Source organism: Mytilus californianus, unplaced genomic scaffold, assembly GCF_021869535.1.
Source record: "Mytilus californianus isolate M0D057914Y unplaced genomic scaffold, xbMytCali1.0.p SCAF_10, whole genome shotgun sequence".
In the NCBI taxonomy this organism is placed as follows: Eukaryota; Metazoa; Mollusca; class Bivalvia; order Mytilida; family Mytilidae; genus Mytilus; species Mytilus californianus.
This window is the reverse complement of record NW_026262582.1, coordinates 20,698,439-20,721,618: the sequence shown is the minus strand read 5'-3', so window position 1 is coordinate 20,721,618 and position 23,180 is coordinate 20,698,439. Positions and strand designations below refer to the sequence as shown.

The 23,180-nt window shown below is 31.3% G+C and overlaps 1 protein-coding gene and 1 long non-coding RNA gene across 3 annotated transcripts in view; both read right to left on the bottom strand.

Moving 5' to 3' along the window:
• The window catches only part of LOC127717754 (cardioacceleratory peptide receptor-like), a 94,266-nt gene that overhangs the window by 49,161 nt on the left and 21,925 nt on the right, over window positions 1-23,180 (bottom strand). The gene's annotated exons all lie outside the window — the stretch shown is intronic.
• LOC127717757 (uncharacterized) lies at window positions 2,001-10,970 on the bottom strand. Its single transcript, XR_007989355.1, has 4 exons — window positions 10,193-10,970; window positions 8,439-8,593; window positions 5,402-5,498; window positions 2,001-2,821 (listed from the first exon to the last, which is right to left on the bottom strand). It is a non-coding gene; the product is annotated as an uncharacterized LOC127717757 (long non-coding RNA).

Sequence of the window (23,180 nt, the reverse complement as noted above, 5' to 3'; positions counted from 1 at the left end):
CAGAATCTGTTTATCAATAAATTTGAAAATATTTTGCATTGATGTATCAAGTTTACTTCAAAAGGTACAGTCAATTAAAACTTGTAGATCAATCTATTGATTTGTAGAAGAAATATAAAATGCATGAACAAATTATCGTAATAATCAGTGTTTACATTTAATTTTGAATGTCCGGTAATTTTAAATTTCATTTGAAAAAAAATCTGTTTAAAAGAGTATCAAAGGAAAATTGCAAACTCATAAATCGAAAACAAACTGACAATGCCATAGCAAAAAATCACGAATTAGATTAAAAGACAAACAACAGTATACAAACCACAACTTGAAAACTACTGACTGAGCAACACGAACCCAATAAAAAAACAAGAGGTGAATTCAACTTCTGCGGAAGGGTGAGCAGATAGCCGACTATGAATTAGAAATAATAAGAACATAAGTGATATTCAATTAATAGTGGGCTATTGGATTTGAAAAATCAGTCCATAAGTCACGACAGATGAAACTGGTATCTATATTTGCTTTTAGTGAAGGAAACTCACTGTGGGTGGAGGAAAACAACGATGTTTAGATCAAATCAAATCAAATTAAAGCATGCAGAGAAAACCAATAAAGAAAAAGCTTGAAGTTTCTGTTTCTTTTCAACGACGTTATTTAATGTAAATTCTTCCTAACAAACATGTTTTTACTAATTTGAAAATTATCTATGATTACGATCAGCACAGAACACTGACTACATAATGAAAATAAAGAGTTTAAAATAACCCAAAATAACAACAACAAAAAATCGAAGCCTGGAGGGTGAAGTAGCAAGTTTTATTTCTCTCTTGATCGAGGTAATTCAAGTTAATCTTTTAAAGATGATAAACGATATAAAATGCACCTGAAAGAAAAATTTGCATTTTACTTTTACTGATGAAAGCGCACTGCAATTCTTTTCATGAATATTAAAATGAAATAGACAAAACAAACCGAATCAAAGCAAAGCGTGTACGGCAATCTGTTAAAGATAAAAATTGCAAGTGTTTGTTTGTTTCGATCAACATAGTTCAAATTAATCTTTTGAAGAAAAAAAAAATAAAATTTGCACCTGAATGAAACTAATATCTCCGTGTACTATAAATGCAGAAAACCACTCGATAGTGAAAAGAATGACGATGTTAAGATAAAGATTAAAATAATATAATATCACAAATAGAACCCAAGCGTGCACAGATATCCATTAAAGATAAGATAGTAAGATTCTACTCTTTAGATCGACTTTGCGGAATCAGGCGGTGGTGAACACATGATAAAAAAACCACTCCAGTTGACATAAATTTATGTTCAAATGTATAATAGTGCACGAATATAACATTCTTTTCCTTTTCCTGTCCTGGTACATAGGAAAAATTGCACCATATGTTTTCATATGTTTAACATATGTTTTTCATGTGTTTGAAAACATATGTAAACATATTTTTAGGCCCGACATGAAAACATATGTTTTCAAACATATGAAAAACATATGGAAAACATATGAAAAACATATGTTTTTAAAATCATATGAAAAACATATGTTTTTCATACATGTAAACATATGGAAAACATATGTTTTTCATATGTTTTCATACCTGGCCTAAACATATGTTTTCATATGTTTGTCCTAAACATATGTTTTCATATGTTTGGCCCAAACATATGTTTTCATATGATTTTATCTTGGTCCTAAATATATATTTTTTATATGTTTTTAATTGTTCAAATGCATTTATTTTCTCATAGATTCTAAACATGGTTTGTATATATATGTATTTTTTTTTTGCGGTAGGTTTTTTAGAGTTATGTTTTGATGTTTTAATATGTTTTTCTTTGTTATCTTTTTTTCTGTCAGGAACTCATTTTGAGTGTAAATACTTCATTGTGATGAGTTGTTGCTTTAAAAAGTAAATAACCCAAAATACCAAACTCCACAGAAATTACATGGCAAAATCAAAAGCTCAAACAAATAAAAAACAACTGTATACAGGCATTCTTTTATGCAGAAAAATAACAGTGCTCCATAATTTTTATATCAAGTAGAATTTTTTTTTATTTACTTCTTGTCTCTTCTATTTTCATATTTTTGTCTTTTTGACATACCACATTTCTATTGTCTAGTATATTCTATTTTGGTTTGTTTGTCTCTTCGACATTCACCATTTCTATTGTCTATATTCTATTTTCATATGTTTGTCTCTTTGGCATACCCCATTTCTTTTGTCTGTATTCTATTTTTAATATTTTTGTCTCTTTGTCATACCCAAATTATATTGTCTATATTCTATTTTCATATGTTTGTCTCTTTGATATACCCTATTTCTATTGTCTATATTCTATTTTCATGTTTGTCTCTTTGACATACCCCAATTTAATTGTCTATATTCTGTTTTCATATGTGTGTCTCTTTGACATACCCCATTTCTATTGTCTATATTCTATTTTCATATGTGTGTCTCTTTGACATACTCCATTTCTATTGTCTATATTCTATTTTCATATGTGTGTCTCTTTGACATACTCCATTTCTATTGTCTATATTCTATTTTCATATGTCATTATGTGTGTCTCTTTGACATACTCCATTTCTATTTTCCTATGATGTATGTGATATTTCTATTGCTATATCACCATACACAGATATTTAATTGTCTTCACTGCTGGCTATTACTGGTGCATGTGTATGCAGCTGCTTTTTTGGAAATATCCTGTATGATTAAGAAAGACAACTAAATTGACTTTGAGTTCAATATTGTATTAATCTAAAATTAATGTTCTTTGGTTCTGTTTCTTTACTTTTCAGTTCCTGCAAGTAAAAATAAAAGAACAGAGTTTCAATGTCCACCTAGTCGTACATTTTTTATCTATCAAGGGGCAATATTAAAAAAAAAAACATATTTTTTTGCTCTTTGGTCAGGTTGTTGTCTCTTTGACATATTCCCCATTTCCATTCTCAATTTTATTTTTGTTCTCAAAAATATTTATAAATAAAAATGTGCTTGGGGGAAAAAAAGTTCTTTTTCTTGTATACTAAATATTTCAAACCGACCTTCAAGGGCATTACTATAATAGTATACTACATGTATAAGTTTAATAAAAAAATGAGAGCATTTACGAGGCCATTTTCCAAAAATCTGGCAAGAATTGTATCTGCAAGACAAATATAAACACCTTACAATCATTCCATAAACATAAAGTAGTTCACCTATACTTTTAGTATCTAAAAAAAAGACCAAATCAAGAGAAATTTAATATTGACCAATGAACAATGAAAATAAGGTTAAGGTCAGATGAAGCCTGCAAGATAAATGTAAAGTTAAACCCAATCACCTTACAATTTCAATTTACAATCATTCCAGAAACCAATTATAGTTCACTTTTACTTTATAGTATCTGGAAAACAGACTAAGCAAGAAAAAAATATCCAATGAACCATGAAGATGAGGTCAAGTTCAGGTGATTACTGTCAGACCCATTGGTGGCCTTTGGCTGTTTTTTGCTCTTTGGTCGGGTTGTTGTCTCTTTGACACATTCCCCATTTCCATTCTCAATTTTAGATCAGTACACCTTACAAACATTCCATACACCAAATATAATTTACTGAATGCTTATAGTATCCAAAATTAGACCAAAACATAAAAACTTATTACTGAACCATTAAAATGAGGTCAAGGCCAGATTACAACTACCAGTTGGACATCTACACCTTAAAATAATTCCATACACCAAATATAGTAGACTTATTGCTTATAATACCTGAGATATTGACTTGACCATGAAAACTTTCTGACAGAGTAGACAGACACTAGGACCTTGCAAGGTACCCACATACTAAGTAAATATAAATATCCTATTACCATGAATACTATAAATAATATTTAATAAGAGAGAAATTATGAGAGAAACTAACATTACAAAAAATCTTTATTTTTTCAAGTAATCACTGAACCATGAAAATGAGTTCAAGGACAATGGACAGTTGACTGACAGAAACTTCATAACATACATATGCATCTATATACATTGTACATAGTATGAAGCATCCGTGTCTTCCACCTTCTAAAATATAAAGATTTTAAGAAATTTGTTAAGCCCACCATGGACGCAGCCGCCTGATCAATATCTCTATGTCGAGCTTTCTGCAACGGAAGTCGCAAGCTCATAAAAAAAACTAAGCCCATTTATTAGTTGAAATACAGAAAAATGAAAAAGAATATTTTCAAAATTTTGCCTTGGATACTGTAGTTTGGTCATTAAGAAGCTTCGAATATTCTGTCTCAATTTCACAAAATCCCATGTCTGTTTGACAAAGTTATCGATGTTCAAAAAAAATTTAACCTCAGACTGAACTTAAATTTTAGGACAGCGACGCCGCCTCTGGCAGAATCAAGGATCACTGTCTCGCTTTCGTGAAATAAATTTGAACAAGCTTGACAAAAAGCAGAACATGTATTTCAGATATTGAAATTCTAAGCAATTATAAATACTTATATGCTGTTATGGTCCTACATATTCTTGTGTGTTCAATATTTTGGCATTACACAAAGTCATGCTTTCTTAGACTGTTTGAAATGACAAATGTTTTGTTGTTACATTAATTGATTAAATCTGTCGAAGGTGAACTGATAGATATTTTAGTTTTGGAAAACATAATTTTTGCATCTTTTATTATTTTGTTATTTCTTTTTAAGTGCTTGTTGATGAGTCCAGCCCTTTCTGGCTGATTCTGACATTTGGTTCTTATGTTGGGTGCTGTCTGCCATACTGTGTGTAGTTTTATTTTTTTCATCCTTATACAAGTTACATGTATAGCCATAATAGGTTACTTTATGGTATGGATTTTGATCATTGTTTATTGTTGTACAGTGACCAGCAAATGTTTACATCTTCATCCTTTGTTTTTTTAATTGATAGTTGTCACATTGAGAATCATACATGTACCTCATCTCCTTATACATGTTATATTTATATGCTGGTTCATAAAAAAAGCTTAAAAGGAAATTATTCAATTGTTATACAAGTATGTTAGAAAACTCATTCCTATAATGCAAAAACAATAATCGATTGATTTTTCTTGCTTATTTTAATGTTCAGTGGCAAATATTTTACAATGTATGTATATTCAAGACGAGAACAACTTTTAAATATACAATTCATAATATAAGCAAATGCTATAATTATTTGAACTCCTGACATCTCATGCGTGTGTGTGTGTGGAGCAGAAGAAGGAGAACAGGACAAGGATTCCTTGATGCATACTTGACATCAGAAAGACATAAATAAACAACAGTATACATGCCGTAACATGTAAAATTACACTTGATAAAGGTTTAAATAGATAACATTAAATTATTTAAATTAACTGCAATTCTACAGATGAACTTACTTTGATACCAGTTCTTTTTGCCGGACAACCGCATCTACATGTACACCAGTGATTCTAATATTGCACTTTCCTTTCATTTGGTAACCATGGTAATAAGCTGAAATTGTAAATCTTAATTTAATCCAGAACTGCAGACAAAAACTAGATCATTTTTGTAGATGAAGTATGAACTGATGCTCAGAGTCACTAATTTATATTTTTACTTTTGAGTGAATGGAAACAATATGTAACAAACAACAAAAAGATCAACAGTGTAGCTAATATTATTAATATATGTATAGCCTAAGCCCGTCTTAGTATAGTATGAACTTTTTCTAATATAAAATCATCTATTAATTCTGCTGTCTACAGTTTAAAATAAAATGCTCCGCTGGCGCAGCTTGATACGACCGCAGAGGTCGAACCATGAACAGTTGGTGCAAGTATGGACACAACATTCAAGCTTGATACAGCACTGAATTTGGATTGTGATTAAATATTTGACACAACATAGGTTTCTGACACAGAATGAATGTGGTCTAAGAACTTAATTTTTTTTAATTTACCTATTCAAACCATATCATTATTATTTGTTTTATATATATAAATCAGAAATAACCAATTTAAAATGGAAAATTTTAAAGAAAAAATAGGAAAAAAGGAAAAAAAAATCCCTCCCCCAAATTTTTTGAACCCCTTTATGATTCATCACCCCCAAACTCAATACCAGCCATCCCTTTGTGGTATGGTACCTTGCAGTACAATTTCAGAGAGATCCATACACTTGAACACAAGTTATTGTTTGGAAACTAGAAAAATGCTTGTTTTTATGCCCCTTTTTGGTCCCAAATTCCTAAACATTTAGAGCAATTACCCACAAACTCAAACCCAGCTTTCCCTTTGTGAAATGGAACCTTGTAGTACAATTTCATAAAGATCCATACACTTACACACAAGTTATTGTCCTGAAACTAGAAAAATGCTTCTTTTTTGCCCCTTTTTTGCCCCTTATTCCAAAAATTTTGAGGCAATTACCCCCAAAATCAATCCCAGCTTTCCCTTTGTGGTATGGTACCTTGCAGTGCAATTTCAGAGATCCATACACTTGAACACAAGTAATTGTCTGGAAACTAGAAAAATGCTTATTTTTGGCCCCTTATTCCTAAACGTTTTGGGCAATTTCCCCAAAACTCAATTCCAGCTTTCCCTTTGTGATATGGAACCTTGTAGTACAATTTCAGAAAGATCCATACACTTACACACAAGTTATTGTCATGAAACTAGAAAAATGCTTGTTTTTTGCCCCTTTTTTGGCCCCTAATTCCTAATATTTTGAGGTAATTACCCCCCAAAATCAATCCCAGCATTCCCTGTGTGATATGGAACCTTGTGGTACAATGTCAGAGAGATCCATACACTAACACACAAGTTATGTCTGGAAGGTACAAAAATGCTTATTTTTGGCCCCTTTTTCCTTAACTGTTGGTTCCATAACCCCCAAAATCAATCCCAACCTTCCTTTTGTGGTATTAAACCTTATGGTAAAATTTCATAGAGATCCATTCACTTAAACTAAAGTTAGAGTGCGAAAACCAATGTGTCTTCGGACGACGAAGACGACGCCGGACGCCAACGTCATACCAAATTTTTTTGCGGTCGTATAAAAAACAACAATTAGGCATTAACTCTTGATGTTTATTAAATCTTGATTTCCTCTTACATAAGCAAAATTGTTTGAATACACCATTTATAGGCATGTTGTGGAATCTCAATAAATACTTATGATTGCAATGTACGTTTAATCGTTGTTGTAGCTATGAAATCTATACAATAACGTCATTCACTACAGCATTAGGGTTACAACGTTACCATAGTTCAATGTTAGTACTTCGCGTATACTATTTTCAGACAAGGCAATATTAACTCATGAACATATGTTGTCATTTGTGTTACCATCCATACTTCATGCATTTAATAAAAGAACAGCGCTTCAATGTACCTTGCCAATTGATGGATATATAAAATTTGCTGTCAAAAAGCAAAAAATATGTATGTTCTTTTAACCTTTTTCATAAATTATAAATAATCTAAAAGAAATGAAGACATGTGTGGGATTGCTTGCAATGCAGTTTTTCTAACAATATCTATTTCCAAGAGGTATAACTACTGTGAACATATTTGATCAGCACTTATTTTCTAACTCATAAAACTAAAAGACCATGCTGGTATAGACCTATGGTATGAATAACAAAAATATCTGACAAAAAATGCAACCATAACGGTGCTTTACTGGTTATCTTCCATAGAATTTACATTTCAAAATGAAGTAATTCCTGTATAAATAATTTATCCAAGATATTACTGGTATTTAATAAACCTTTGGTATACATTAATATTATATGAATAAACTTTAGACATAGAAGTATGTCTTCTCTGTATGAAATCCTGTTAGTTGATTTCAAATGACAATGCTTTAACATCCAAAGTCACACACCATCCATGACTTGACAAAGTTTCAAAATCAATAGACCATGACTGAGGGGCCGGGCAAAATAAAAACAATATGAAATGTACTAGTACTCTAGCTGACATATACCAAATATCAATGATTTATCATTATTGGTTCACTCAAACTGACCTAATCAGAAACTTTTCACATTTAAGTTAAGTAAAAATATCAAAGTCAATCAACCATGACTGAGGGATTTGGACCATATAATCTCAATGGAAATGGAAATGTAAACTGACCTAATCTCAATTTTTAACAAATTGTTTATGACTTCGCCTCTGTTAAAAACAGCATGCCCAAGACTCACCTTCATGACTGTTGTTGCAAGACAAAAAAAGAACAAGCAATGAAGTGTTAATAGAGCTTCCAATCCTATTTTCTATAAAATTGACCTGTAAAAAAAAAATTTGTCACTGCTTATAGAAATAGCCCACAACAAGAATCAAAACTTTCAACTCTATCATGTCTATGACCTCAAAACTTGCAACATGTATACAGAGTCTGACAACAACAAAATATTTAAACAAAGTTATCCTCTTCATTACATACCTCTCATCACAAAATTATTCATTGACTACTGCTCCTTTTATGCACATAAATCAATATGACAATCTATGAATCCATTATATAATCTAGAAAGCAAGGCCTCAAATGAATTCTGTTCTGTTGAAGTACATGTACAAAATGTACTTTTGTTGAAAATGCTGAAAGAAATAATGTATAACATGTTCAAATGTATAATAAAATGATTGAAGTTACAATATATCTGCCAAATTGCCTTAAATATTTTTATATGGCGAAATTGGCTTATTTTGATCTTTTAAAACAAGAACAACAGATCTAGACTTGCCCTGTTTCTTGTTGCTGTATATCATATTTGTTTATTTGTTCCTTGTTTTGTTTATAAATCATTAACAGTCTGTTAGTTTCCTCATTTGCATTGTTTTACATTTGTCATTTCCATTAAATGTCTTTTATAGCTGACTTTCTGGTATGGGCTTTGTTCATTGTTGAAGTCATCTTGTACCATAACTTATACTTGTTAACTTCTATGTCATTTGATCTCTTGTGGAGAATTGGACTCTTCTCATTTGCAATCTTACCACATCTTCTTATTTTTATATTCACATTTAAGTAGATGTAAAGTAGACCATTCATGCACTCTAGGGTCCACTTCTTATAATGTACAAGGTGATAAGACCTGCCGCTGTAATAGCCTGGGTCATATTTTTCAGCTTAAAAATATGTGAATAGGTGTGGAAAAAGGATAAGGAGGGGTCCTGATCCCGAAATCGCGGGCTTAAAAACATGGAATCTCGAGGTCCCGAATTTAAAAAAAATTAAATCCTGACATCCTGAAATTCCAAAAAAGAATTCCCAGATCCTGAAAGAATCAATCCCGAAATCCCGAGCTTAAAAACACCTGATCCCGGAGTCCCGATAAAGGTCCTACCCCCCTCTCATATGCAAAGCCCTGTAATTTTCTTACATTTGTGTAGTTGCAAGTCTCGTTTTGCCTTAAGTTAACATAAAATAAGGAATTTGAGCTTTAATCAAATGTGATGATTTTCTCGGTAAATCCGGAATGTGATTCTTGTCCGCTCCTGCATGTTCTGGAATCACTCATAATTAAAATTAGGAAAAGGTTACATGTACATTATTACCTACGCGATGTATGAAAAGGTATATACATTTTTTAAATCTAAATTATATGAAAAGGGGGGAGTAATTGATCCCCAGGGGCACCCCCATCTATTAAGTGTAAAATAGCTATTAATTTCAAGAGAGATGATAAAGTCGTCTACAATTTCATGGTTTTAAAACAACTGATAAACAAATACAAATACCACACATGTATCATAAGATATACAGGTCTGCATCAGTTAAAGTAATTAAGTTCTGTTGTGACATTAGATAAACAATTTCAATACATTACATCAAGTATATGATGTCCCCCCCCCCCCCTTGTATATGATGCCCCCCCCCCTCCCCCCCCTTTTTCCAAGTTTGTCTTATTGTCTAAGGGCTTACAAATTATATGGTTATTTGGGATGTATTTGTGTCTAAATCTTGTAATATCCTCATTATGATATGAAATATAAATAGATAATGAAACGGATTACCCAATGCAATTATATTTATATTACAATATGGGGGGGGGGGGGGGGAGGGGGGGGGTCCAATATCGTTCTCAGGTTTACAAATATGTATATATAGTCAAATAGTTTTTCGGGAAAAATAAAGCACACACATCTTCCTGCTTTAATCCAATAATTAAACAAAATGTGCATAATAATATTTACCTTTCGTTGCGCTTTTAGGGTACGTAAAATTATCCATCAAAACAAAAACACTTTGACTTTCGTTTCATAAATTTTCTATGTTTCGTTCCCCGGTTTCTTCAAGTTAATCGACAAGTCACCCATTCCAATTTATCTGTTTATAATATATTTTTGATTCACCAGTTTGAAAAACCAAAGTTCCTTGTATCATCTATCTCTGTCCATTCTAAAAAACTTTTTAAAAAAACAGCAACAGATGCTCGCGTGAGCGTCCATGGATTTTGCGTCATAGTATAAAAAACGATAACGGTGAAAAGATTTCCGGGTTTTTGTGTTCGACGTACCATGCAAGCTTTCGTACATTTACGTATATTTGAGGGTCTGGAATCAAGATGGGGGTTTAAGAATAAAAAATAATGACAAAAAGTGCAAAATAAAGAACAGATAGTAAAAAAAGCAGAAATATAGAATAAAGAATCATAGAGAATAATGGGATTATTAATAAAAAAAAAAGAGAATAAAGAACAAACTAAATAAAGAATATTTATTCATATTATTATTTAATATTTATAACTAATTCACTTATTTTACATTCTGTTCAATTCAAAATTAGATAGCTCTGCTGTGGGGTTGACACTGACAGGGCTGACATGCTTTCATCATCATCATGTGGGATTTAGTAGGAAGAGTAGAAAGTGAACTTTCCTGTTTGAGAAATACGCTATATAGATAATAAATGAAAAAATGTATGTGATAATTAAATGACAAATTTTGACATTTTCTCAAAACATTTTTTTTTAATATCCTTTAAAACATATGAAAACATATGAAAATCATATGTTTTTCATATGTTTACAAACATATGTAAACATATTTTATAAAACATATGAAAACATATGTTTGCTTCCATATGTTTTCATATGTTTGGGACAAACATATGAAAAACATATGAAAATCATATGTTTTTCATATGTTTTGAAAACATATGAAAAACATATGTTGCAATTTTTCCTGTGTATTTCAATATAATTGTGTTGAAATGAACTAAACATTAACAATTAACAGACTGTCGGCATTCCAAGTTGGGAACCAACTGTGCCCCTCTTCTTGCCGACGTGTTTCTTTATTATTATGAAGCTGACTTCATACAGGAACTTCTTATGAAGAAAATAAGTAGTTAGCAGTATCCTTTAACTTTACTTACCGCTATATAGATGATGCTTCCTCACTAAATAATTCAAAATTTAGTGACTATGTTGAACGCATCTATCCAATCGAACTAGAGATAAAGTATACAACAGATACAATTAAGTCTGCCTCATATCTTGACTTACATCTAGAAATTGTCAATGAGGGTCGGTTGAAAACAAAACTTTACGACAAAAGAGATGATTTCAGCTTCCCAATTGTGAACTTTCCATTTCTATGTAGCAACATTCCAGCAGCGCCTGCATACGGAGTATATATCTCCCAATCGATACGATATTCCCGGGCTTGTATTTCCTATCATGATTTTCTTGATAGAGGGTTGCTGCTCACAAGGAAGCTATCAAACCAAGAGTTCCAAATGGTGAAGTTGAAATCATCCTTTTGTAAATTTTACGGACGCCATCACGAGTTGGTTGACCGTTATGGAATAACCGTTTCACAGATGATATCAGATATGTTCCTTATGTCGTAACTACAATCCACTTCCTTTTTCATCACGAATGTGACCTACCGAATTAGAATATTTACCGGATTTGTAATAACAGGAGCAATACGACGGGTGCCACATGTGGAGCAGGATCTGCTTACCCTTCCGGGGCACCTGAGATCACACCCAGTTTTTGGTGGGGTTCGTAATGCTTAGTCTTTATTTTTCTATGTTGTGTCGTGTGTACTATTATTTGTCTGTTTGTCTTTTTATTATTTGGCCATGGCGTTGTCAGTTTATTTTCGATCTACGAGTTTGACTGTCCCTCTTGTATCTTTCGCCCCTCTTTTAAGGGTAGCTAACTCCGTAAATTTCTATCACTCTAACCTAAGTTCATCTAGAGACCTACCATTTCTAACTCAGGACAAGGATAACTTCAAAATAGGATGGTAAGGTCTGTGGTATTTTCTGCAATATTTTTTTTTCAAAATTGCCTGATTCTTACAAAGACTGGCACTTAAAATAACATAATTGCTAACATACTCTATCTTTTCAAAAGTAATTCAAAATCTTTTTTACTGAAAAATAATACTAGTAGTTGTTAGACTCTTAAAAAGAGGTTTTAGAGTGAAATTGTCGATATATCGTTCGCTATGTTAACATACATTACTTGGTTGCTGTTAATAATAAATTCATCCTATCGTGCAGAAAAAGCTTGCATATATATTTACACCAATATGACATTAAATTTAATGGGATATCCTGTGTTTGTCATGCTTAATTATAAATTTTTTGGTGGGTTCATGTGACACAGGCATTATTTGTTTTTCATTTATACGCCGCTCTGTGGATTGGTGTTTGTCGTTTCTTCGTTTCTGTTTTTCTGTAATTGTTTTTTCGGTCTCTTATTGACTGAGGAGTTTTGTTTGTTCCTATATTATCTTCGACCTCATTTTTAGTTCTCTTGTTAAAACAATCAAGGATGTGACAAACCGTGCCTTTACTTATATTAAGGAAAGCAACTGAAGTTTCTATTTGTCATTGTTCTTTCAGGTTCCTTTTGGTCATATGACTCGTTTACGTGACTCGGTTGTTATGCTACCAGACTTCATGTTTTTTGATTTTGGACGTTTCAGATGCAGCCGGGTCGAAAGGTGCGATTCGGATGAATGAAGTTTTGTTTTTGGTATTGTTTTTATTTTTTACACACTTGTATCTATATTTTACTTCATTTGTACTTTATCGAAAAAAGTAAAATCACAAAAATACTGAACTCCGAGGAAAATTCAAAAAGGACAGTCCCTAATTAAATGGCAAAATCAAAAACTCAAACACATCAAACGAATGGATAACAACTGTCATAATCCTGACTTAGTACAGGCATTTTCTTATGTAGAAAATGGTGGATTGAACCTGGTTTTATAACTAGCTAAACCTCTCATTTGTATGATAGTCGCATCAAATTCCATTATATTGAGAACGATACGTGAACAAAACAAACAGACACAATAGGTAAAGTGTCAAAAATAGGGGTACAACAGTCAACATTGTGTTATCATCTTAATCACTATAAAAACAAAGAAATGTAACAAAGAAGCATAAAAAGGCATACATCAAATTTAACATCCTCATTTTCCTTTTTTCTTATACGAGAGAGTGTATTTTTCATTACGTTTTACTATACTCTACTACAACAATGTACAAACCTTTGTGCTGATGTCTTTGTTAGATTTAGTTATATCAAAATATGACAATGTGATATTATACCAATAAGACAGCTCCACACAAAATGACAGTGAAGGGAAGTAACTATAGATCACAGTATGGCCTTCAACAATGAGCAAAACTCATACGGCATATATAACTATAAACATGATAAAAGATCTACAATGTATATGCGCATACCAATAAACGAAAAACAAATATGATAATCGGCAATAAACGACAAGAGAATCCTGGCTTTGGCGGATTAAACATATTTGTGGTAGCACTGTCTATCCTCTTGACCTTGGACATTAGTGTAATAGCACAATATAAGAAGAAAAATAACTTAAAACAGACCAAATTTCTCTTTTTATAATTGGAAATGATTTAAATAACCTAAAATCGGAATTTTAAGTACGAATTTTATTTTCTCAACTTTTGAATATATCAATATAGAGTGCCAGCATGTCCTCTTTTTGTTCAAAAGATTGAATCGTAAAAAAATTCAGTAGTTTTGATACCTCAGGCTGACTTGTATAACAAAATTATTTGACCGCATCAACCAAAACTGACAATATTTGCACTTTATTATGTAAATCTTATAGTCACATAGTCAATCAGTACTATTTTTATGTCAGGATGGATTGTAAAATTAAGATGACAGCAATATTGGAACACAATGACTACAAAAGTGTGTCCGCATCAATTAAGAGTGCCAGCATGTCCTCTTTTTATTCAAAATATTGAATCATAAATAAATTTCACTAGTTCTGATACCTCAGACTGACTCGTATAACAGAATTGTTTGACCGCATCAATAAAAACTGACCATATTTGCACTTTATTGTGTAAATCTATATAGCTGCATAGTAAATTAGTTATATTTTTAGGTCAGGGTTGGTTGTATAATTATTTGTTTAATTCGTGCAAAATAAAATTAAAGTAATTCCCATTGTTTATGTACACCTCGGGTGTGAAAATGTTATGATTGAATAGGACGAGCACTATTTACTACGAAGCTGCTGATGATTTTCCGTCAAAGTCACAGTTGATTTTCAAAATGCAGCTAAAATAACCGTTAAATTGCATGTGATTTATACTTGTCATATTTAATTGATTTATAGTTTGTTGGCTGTTATATTTAGTGGGTTATATTTCATACATGATAAAGACAATATATTATATTGGACACGATATATATCATTTGGTTAAACGGCTTCAATAGGCAGACATTTGCCGTGATATGACTTTCGCTAAACATATTGTCTGAAGATTGTTAATTCAAAGTCCCATATAATAAACAATTTGAGTATAGATAACGTAACATCTGGTTTATATGATTTACCTAATGAAAAGAATATTAACTCTTCCGATGAATAATCATTTTTACTCGTTCAAGGTATTGTAATAAACTAATTGAGCTAAATGTTTCATGAACATAACTACATTTCTGAAATAATTTACCTTATGTCATTTAAACACTAGAGAAATAGCTTTACAAGCTTCTAGAATGCTTTAATATTTTAAAAAGATAAATCTGAAAGTTTACGAAGGACAATTTATTGCTTTTAAGTAATATCCAATTGTGCCATTGTCACTCGCAAACAAAAAAGGGAGGTAGAAACTATATTTCTCATGAATCTAAACTATTAACGAGCTATTAACATTTCCATTTAGTTTTGAGTACAACCGACTGTAACTCACAAATGCAAAATGGGTAAATAGAATATTAGAAACAGATTCTTCTCTATATGTACCACAAAACATGTTGACAGTGAAAAGTACATGTCTTATGATAAGTCTTATTCATAAAGTTAGTTTTTCTTTATCGGTAGTGTGTAAATGCCAGGTAGTTTACATCCGGGTAATAATGTTATCATCACAATTCTGCTCAAATGGAACACTCTGTAAGATTCTGCATTTGACAGTGTTTGAATCAAGACTCTAACAGTTACATTTTTTTTAACCAGCGACGTATATGGTCGAGTGACGCATTTTCTAAACAGGTATCAAGCAGTTACTTTGAACATTTTATCATCAGAAATTCCATGTTTCTATTATTTTTAGCGTGGACAATGATAGTTGTATGACAAATGTAACGTATTTGCGATCTTAAAACTTGGTTTTAATGAAAGATAACAAAAAAAAACCCTTTTTGTCTGTAAACAAAATTTCCTATCTAATCTTTTCCCTTATAAGTAAACTTGGATGTCATTAACATCATTATTAAGCGACTTTAATTGAGTATAATAGTATATTTATAGCATGAGTCGGATCCTCTGTTTTTGCCAGAATGGTATGCGTCGAAAACCATCAATATATGTAGGAATTATTACTTCAATTATCTTCTTTAAGAAACATGGCAACATATCTGATCTTTTCGATAAAAAAAAGCAAAAAACAAGTATTGAGACGCACAATTCAGCTTGGTATAAAAACAGTTTTGACGACCACCTGCATCAACAGCAGTACTACCATGATCACATGTTTAAACCAGTAGTAACGTCACTAACTATAAAATGAATGTATGATTCCATTACGTTTCTTATAAAATTTAATAACATTTATAAGACCATTCAAAAACACGGTTTGTAAATAACGTCTCTATATACAAATTGTTTAATGTATATCACTTTGTTTACAAAATAATTCACCTTATGTGAATTAAACACTAGAGAAATATTTAGTACGCTTCTAGAATATCAAAAATATGCCATTGTCGCTCGCAAAGAAATAAAGTGAGGATGGATTATATTTTTCTTCAATCTACATTATAAACGAGCTATCAACATTGCAATTTAGTAAAGCCGACTGCAACTCAGAAATGCACAATGGGGAAATAAAATAATAAAAACGGATTCTGATCTACATCATGTACATATATCAACAAACGTGTTACCAATGATAACTACATGTTTAATGGAAAGTCTTATTTACAAAGCTAAATTTTATTTTAAAAGAGTGTTGCTTTTTTTTTTTTTTTTTTTTATCGGCAGTATGTAAATGTAAGGCATATCAGGTTTATAATGTTATCATCACAATTACAATTTTGCTGAAATGATATAATCTTCAAGATTCTGCATTTGACAGGATTTGAATCAAGAGTCAAACAGTCACAATTTTAAACTAGCGACGTGTACGGTCATGTAAAACACTTCTAAACAGCTTCATCAAGCAGTAACGTTGAACATTTCACAACTGTTACCATCATAAATGCCATGTTTCCAATGCTTCTAGCGTAAGCAATGAAAGTTATTAGATCAAGTAACATATTTGCAATCTTAAAACTCAGTTTCATTGACAGATACCCAAAAAACCTAAGCGTCTGCTTTTAAGAAAATAAATTCATATTCAGACTTTTCTTTTCAACTTAACATTAAAATCATAAGCATCTTTACCAAATTCTGTTTTTAAATATAAAAGCGTATTTATAGCAAGAGTCGGATGCTATGGTTGATCCAGAATTTCATGCAATGACAACCTTCATATATACGAAAGAAATATTACGTCAATGGTTTGCCCTGGGAAACAGGAAAATTAATATCATCTCGTATATAAAAAAAAAACAAGCATTCAGACTTTGACAACATTAATTTACGTTTTGGCAATAAAGTTTATTGACAGATTGATGTTTATCGACAGAGTGAAGGTATTACTATAGGCACCAATTGTGCCCCTTTGTAAATACCTGTCTACATTCCATTTAATTGATAAATTCAACATTTACCATTGTTTTGATAAAATTATTTACTTTAAATAATCAAGTATTCTCTAAATATACTGCCGAAATTTACCCACAACAACTTACTTTTAATAAATCAAATATCAAAAGCAATAAGTGTCCTTCCCTAGATTTATATATTTTACAGCTTTACACAGAAAATCTACACATAAATTCACGACAAAAGGAATAATTTTTCTTTCCCTATTGTTAATTTTCCGTGGACGGTGATGTTCCTCTGGCACCATCTTACGGTGTTTATATATCCCAACTTGTTCGTTATGCCCGTGTCTATAGGTTGCATTTCTGTAAATATTGACAATGCAATTTCCCATAGGAACTCCTTTAACGGTTAAAACTGAGCAACTTTTCTATGAAGTTTTGAAAAAAATCATATCCTAGAATGGAAAGCTCATATGCACTACAATTTTTTTCAAAGGTCAAAATATAGGGCTGTGCGGCATATTTTCAACGTTTATATGCCCCGAACGTTTAAGAGTTTAAACTAACATTAAATTTCTTAACTATCCCTACCTTGACTGTAGGATTACCACATATTTCAGTATAAACAATATGCATATGTATATTTACTGGTTACATTCCAAAGTTATGTCTCTATGAGATGAAACATAAAGATCATAACTGGGAACCAGTATGTTAACCAAATTAATTATCTATGAATATTCTATATCTCCCCAAAAGAGGCGTGGTTTGAGAAACAGCTGTATTTACAAAGTGCAACCTGTAGTGACGTTTTGGATTTCAATGAGCGTAATCTATGTATTACTGATAAATTTTTAAATCAGCCATTTTATTAACACAAATTGTTTAGGAAATGCCTGTACCAAGTCAGGAATATGACAGTTGTTTTCCATACGTTTAATGTGTTTGGGCTTTTGATTTTGCTATTTGATAAGGGACTTTCCGATTTGAATTTTCCATGGAGTTCGGTATTTTTGTTATTTTACTATTTGAAATCTTTACTTATATCTTCCATAGATACAAAGATTTGGTTTGCAAGTATGTCTATATCTGTAAAAAACTTATTTCAGACGGAACAGCACATCCTAAATTTTTACGGTGATGCTGTTTACCGAGCCCGAAAATGTATATACGATTCGGGTAAACTTATCAATCCCTTAAACAAACTTTTTCTAAAAGGTTACTAATTCAACACTGTAATTATATCTTTGAATATTGTTTTTATTGATATAAATATATATGTTGTTATCAGTAAATTAAAATCATTCTTATAGTTTTGTTATACACATATGTCATTTAGCAGTAATACAATCTGTCGATTCTTTTTTTTTTGGCATTGCACACGGTCATGTTTTCTCTGACTGTTAATGACCTTTTTACACTATATTCATTGGATGTTGGTTGTGTACTGATTGGTTTTTTAGTCTTAGATACATGATTTTTTAATTAGTTGTTATTGGCGTTGAACTAGCTGTCAGTAACTGCAAGTACTCTCAGATCTGTACTTAGTGTCCTTTTTTTTGTTAGGGATGATGGATGGATAAATACCCTGTCACGCCTGATCTGTGTTTATGTTTGATGTTTTTCTGCTTTGTATCGATCTGATGAGTAAAGCTTTTTTAAAAAAAAAAAAAAGATTTTTAATGCTTGTTTTATGTTGTGCTGTATCACCACTGTTTCAGGTTAGGGGGAGGGTTGAACGCTCACAAACATGTTCAACATTCTTTATGTGCCTGTCCCAAGTCAGGACCCTGCATTTCAGTTGTTGTCGTTGGTTTATGGCTGTCATATGTGTTTTGTGTTAATTGTTTTGTTATACATTAAGCCACTGGTTTTCTCAATTGAATTGTTTCATATGTTTCATGTCGTGGTCTTTTATAGCCGACTATATGGTATATCTTTCTTATTGTTCAAGGCCGTACGGTTGCCTATAATTGTTTATATCCACTTCATACCTCTTCTCCTTATTGTTATAAATATTTCAACTAGTGATGATGTAAATTACTGTAACCAGACAGTCAAATAAGTTAGAAGGAATTTCTGGATTTGAAACATGAAATAAGCCAAAAAATGCAAACCTTAATCTTCCCTTTTTTAAAAATGTACAATTTAATGTTCTGGTCCAAAAGCTCTTCATGATGAGTATCAGTGTTTATATTCTAACTGTTTTGGTTTCAAATATTATTGAATGTACATGTATACATTCAATATTGTTGTACTTTTTCATAACTGTAAAAAATGTTGATTTATAGGACATTCTTGGTACAATTCTTTATGACAAAATGCGGCCTCTTTTATCCTGCATTTATAATTTAATTGTCTTCTTTTTCCCGAATGTGACCTACCGAATTAAAGTGATCACCGGTTTTGTATGTACATGAGCAACACGACGGGTGCCACATGTTGAGAAGGAACTGCTTACCCTTCCAGATCACCTGAGATCACCAACGGGTTCTCGTTTAGTTCATGTCTTTAGTTTTTTCTTTCTTGCGTTTTGTGTACTCTTGTTTGCCTTTGGTCTTTTTCTTTTTTGTGTCACGGCGTTGTCAGTTTATTTTCAACTTATGAGTTTGTTCCTTTGGTATCTTTCATCTCTGTTTTAAACTTATTGCGTTTGTGGAATTTTGAAAGATTACTTAACCGTTTTGAGAGTTTATCAATTAAGTGGAGGTAACTATTCGTGTCCTATGCCTTATGCATTATAATTTTTACTATGAAGTAGTATATATACATGAAATAGGTTTAAATTAAGGATTACAGCTACGTAATTGTCATTTACAGAAAAAACTGTTAATTACAGTTCTCCATATAGAACTTAAATATTTGTATTCGTAATATAAATGATAATCATGGTAAACTATTTGATAGACCCTTTAAGTATTTACGGTTGTTGAACCAACTATAATGAATATATACAATTGTACAGTCAGATTATACAAAAATGCGAAAGAAAATATATTTTATTTAAAAGAAATTGCTACTTTATGCGTTTTTCAGTATGTACTTATATACTTTCACTTACCTCTGAATAAAATATATTACAATTGCAATGTGGTCCCTTTGTGGATTTGCCAATTTGGCGTATTTTATTTGTATGTACATCCTTTTCCATTCTATCACAATACTGTTTACCATTCTATCGTATTTACAATTCTATTTATTTCTAAACACAATATCTTGTTGAGAAATGTATGCGTTACATGTGTGTTAATCTGTTGCAATATGTTTCAAGATCAACTGCGGCTTACCTTTAGATGTACATCCAAGTTTACTGCTGAAAGATGATTGTTACCTTCAGCCAAACAAAACAGACACCAATTGTACTTATTTTTACTTCAGATAAATTTGACAACATTTAAATGATCAACAAGTCTGGTTAAATGTGTATTTATAAAATTTTTACATAATTTGTTTCGCAACTAACAATTTACATCTTTATATATTCAATAAACCAACATGATACCCTACTTGTCACAATAGTTCAGATTAAACATGATGAAGCATTTCTAAATTTGTCATTACCAGACGTTATTTGTAAACATTAGGAAATGCAAAATGATCGTCATTGAGACAATTATTCATACGATCAATTACAAATAATCGAAACGAAATCAATAAAGAACAAAACTTATTCCGTATAGTAAAAACTCAAGGTATAGCGAAATAGAGTAAATCTATGATTTATAAACACCAAACATGACAAAGCACAACACATGAATGCGTAAGACAGTATCTATAAAAGACAACCACTGAATTATAGGTTTCCTAGTTTGGTACTTGCACAAAACAATGACAGAGGTGTTTAACTTTCCCATAACTTGTAAACACAACAATAAAAACAAACGGTTTAAATCTGTTTGACAGGGTTTGAATCATCAGATCGACACTACGCACAAAAACATCAATACACAAAAAAAAAAGTAAACGCCACAAAATACTGATTTAAAAAATTTGCATTTACAGAGGGCAAGTCTTAAAGTCTAATATTTAGTTGATGTTCTCCTAAACTAAAATATACAAAGAAAATCGCAACGCTCTGGTGACCTCACGTTCACACATTGTTATTTCTTATGTTTTTTTTTTCTAACTCTTCCTTTATTACTACAGACGGCAATACATAATAATCACTTCCATATACTTTTATTCTCATTATAACGAAAGATGTGTATTTCAGCGACAACATGATTTCAAGTGAGGCTAAAGATACCAAAAGGACATTGCAATTAGAAATTGCAAGTAGATGTGACAAAAAAAAATTAATTTCTGCTATTTTTACGTATATAACGGCATATAATGACATGTACAGCTACGAGGGCTTTAGTGAAGAATAATGTGTTATCGTCCTCCTCCATCATAAGCCATTATAATTTTATAATCTGTATCATTACCATCAAATGAAGTCTTTAAATCACTGTCTGTAGAATGATTAGCATTGTAGTCTTCAGTCACTGAAGTAGCTCACAACTATCAAAACGTTCTGGTCAATGAAGTTAACATTTTTATTTCGTCATTCGAATAAGAAAAATGATTTAAATTGTATTATGAACAAAGAGACACTAGATACTGTGAGGAGAATATATTTAAATTTTCTGCCATATGAGAAATGAGATAAAATGGAGCTCGTTTTAATTTGAAAAAAAAAATTATTGTGTCGCATAGTCTACAACAATACAGGGATTAATGTATACTTCAGGGAGACATCACTCCATTGATACAATTTCCAAAGGGTAATATAGATATACATATATAATGTATAACAATACTACATGCCTTTTAAATTAATCGCCATAGTAGACCCCAAAAAACTTTTTTTTTTGTGTTTTATTTGTAGATTTTATATTCTCTTATGTTTTGCTCGTCTTTGTAAATGCATAAATTTAACATATTTCATACGCATGACAATCATTATTTCAAATCTCAAGACTGAAACAAATTAAGTTTTTTGATAAATAAATATTTAAAGAGAGTTATTAGTTCAAAGGACAATCTACGTACATGATTTTATCAAAGAGGTACATACTAAACTAAAAAGATTGGGAGTCCTGGGTATATTCATAAAAAAAAATGTCGCAAGCACATTAGACATCCATTGTACACAATCTTTTAATCTTTAAGAGAATATACCCTTTCTGAAACGTGTCAAGATCTTATAAACTATCTTCACTAAATGTTTGGACCGTTAGTCTTGAATTTTTTTACTGCAATTATGGTAACAAAAAAAAGCGGTTGGAATTGTTTCATGCTACCTTTTTGGTGTACATTTGACCACATCATGTGTTCAAACTTCTACAGTCTGCATTGTTCATTAATGAGTTTGTTTTTGCGACCCTTAAAGCTGACTAGAAGACATACAGCATGCATCAAACGTGACGCTCCTTTGCAATTATACCATAATCATAATAATGGATACATTTTGAGGTTCTGTTAAAAATGCAAAACCCATTGAACATCGTAGAAATTATTGACTTGACGATGTCTTACTTATACATAAAAACATTGATAGGCATTAATTTTAATACAAACTTGGTCAAATATCGATAAATTAATTCCATTTCATTTTCAGAGTGTGATATAATATGTTTTATCCGCCCACACTATGAATATACGCGTATAATAACAGCGTTTTGTCGTATGGGACTGTTCCCGCGTATTGTAAACTTGAAGATAATTAATGACATTTTCTGAAAATTACATAATTATACAATGATATATTAACAATTGTATTAATAGGTATCATCAACTTATCTTCTAAAGTTAATGACCTTACTGTTTAAATCTGTATACCTTCATTTTTGGAAAAGATAGAACCACATATTATTTTTAATAAACATAAAGACCCAGTACAGGTTTAATGTTAAGGTAAACGTTAGTTACATCGGACATCGTGTATCTTCGAATTTCTATATGATTCCTATGGCCATCGTATTACGAGCAACCCAAATATCTTTCAAGACTGAGAGGTGAAG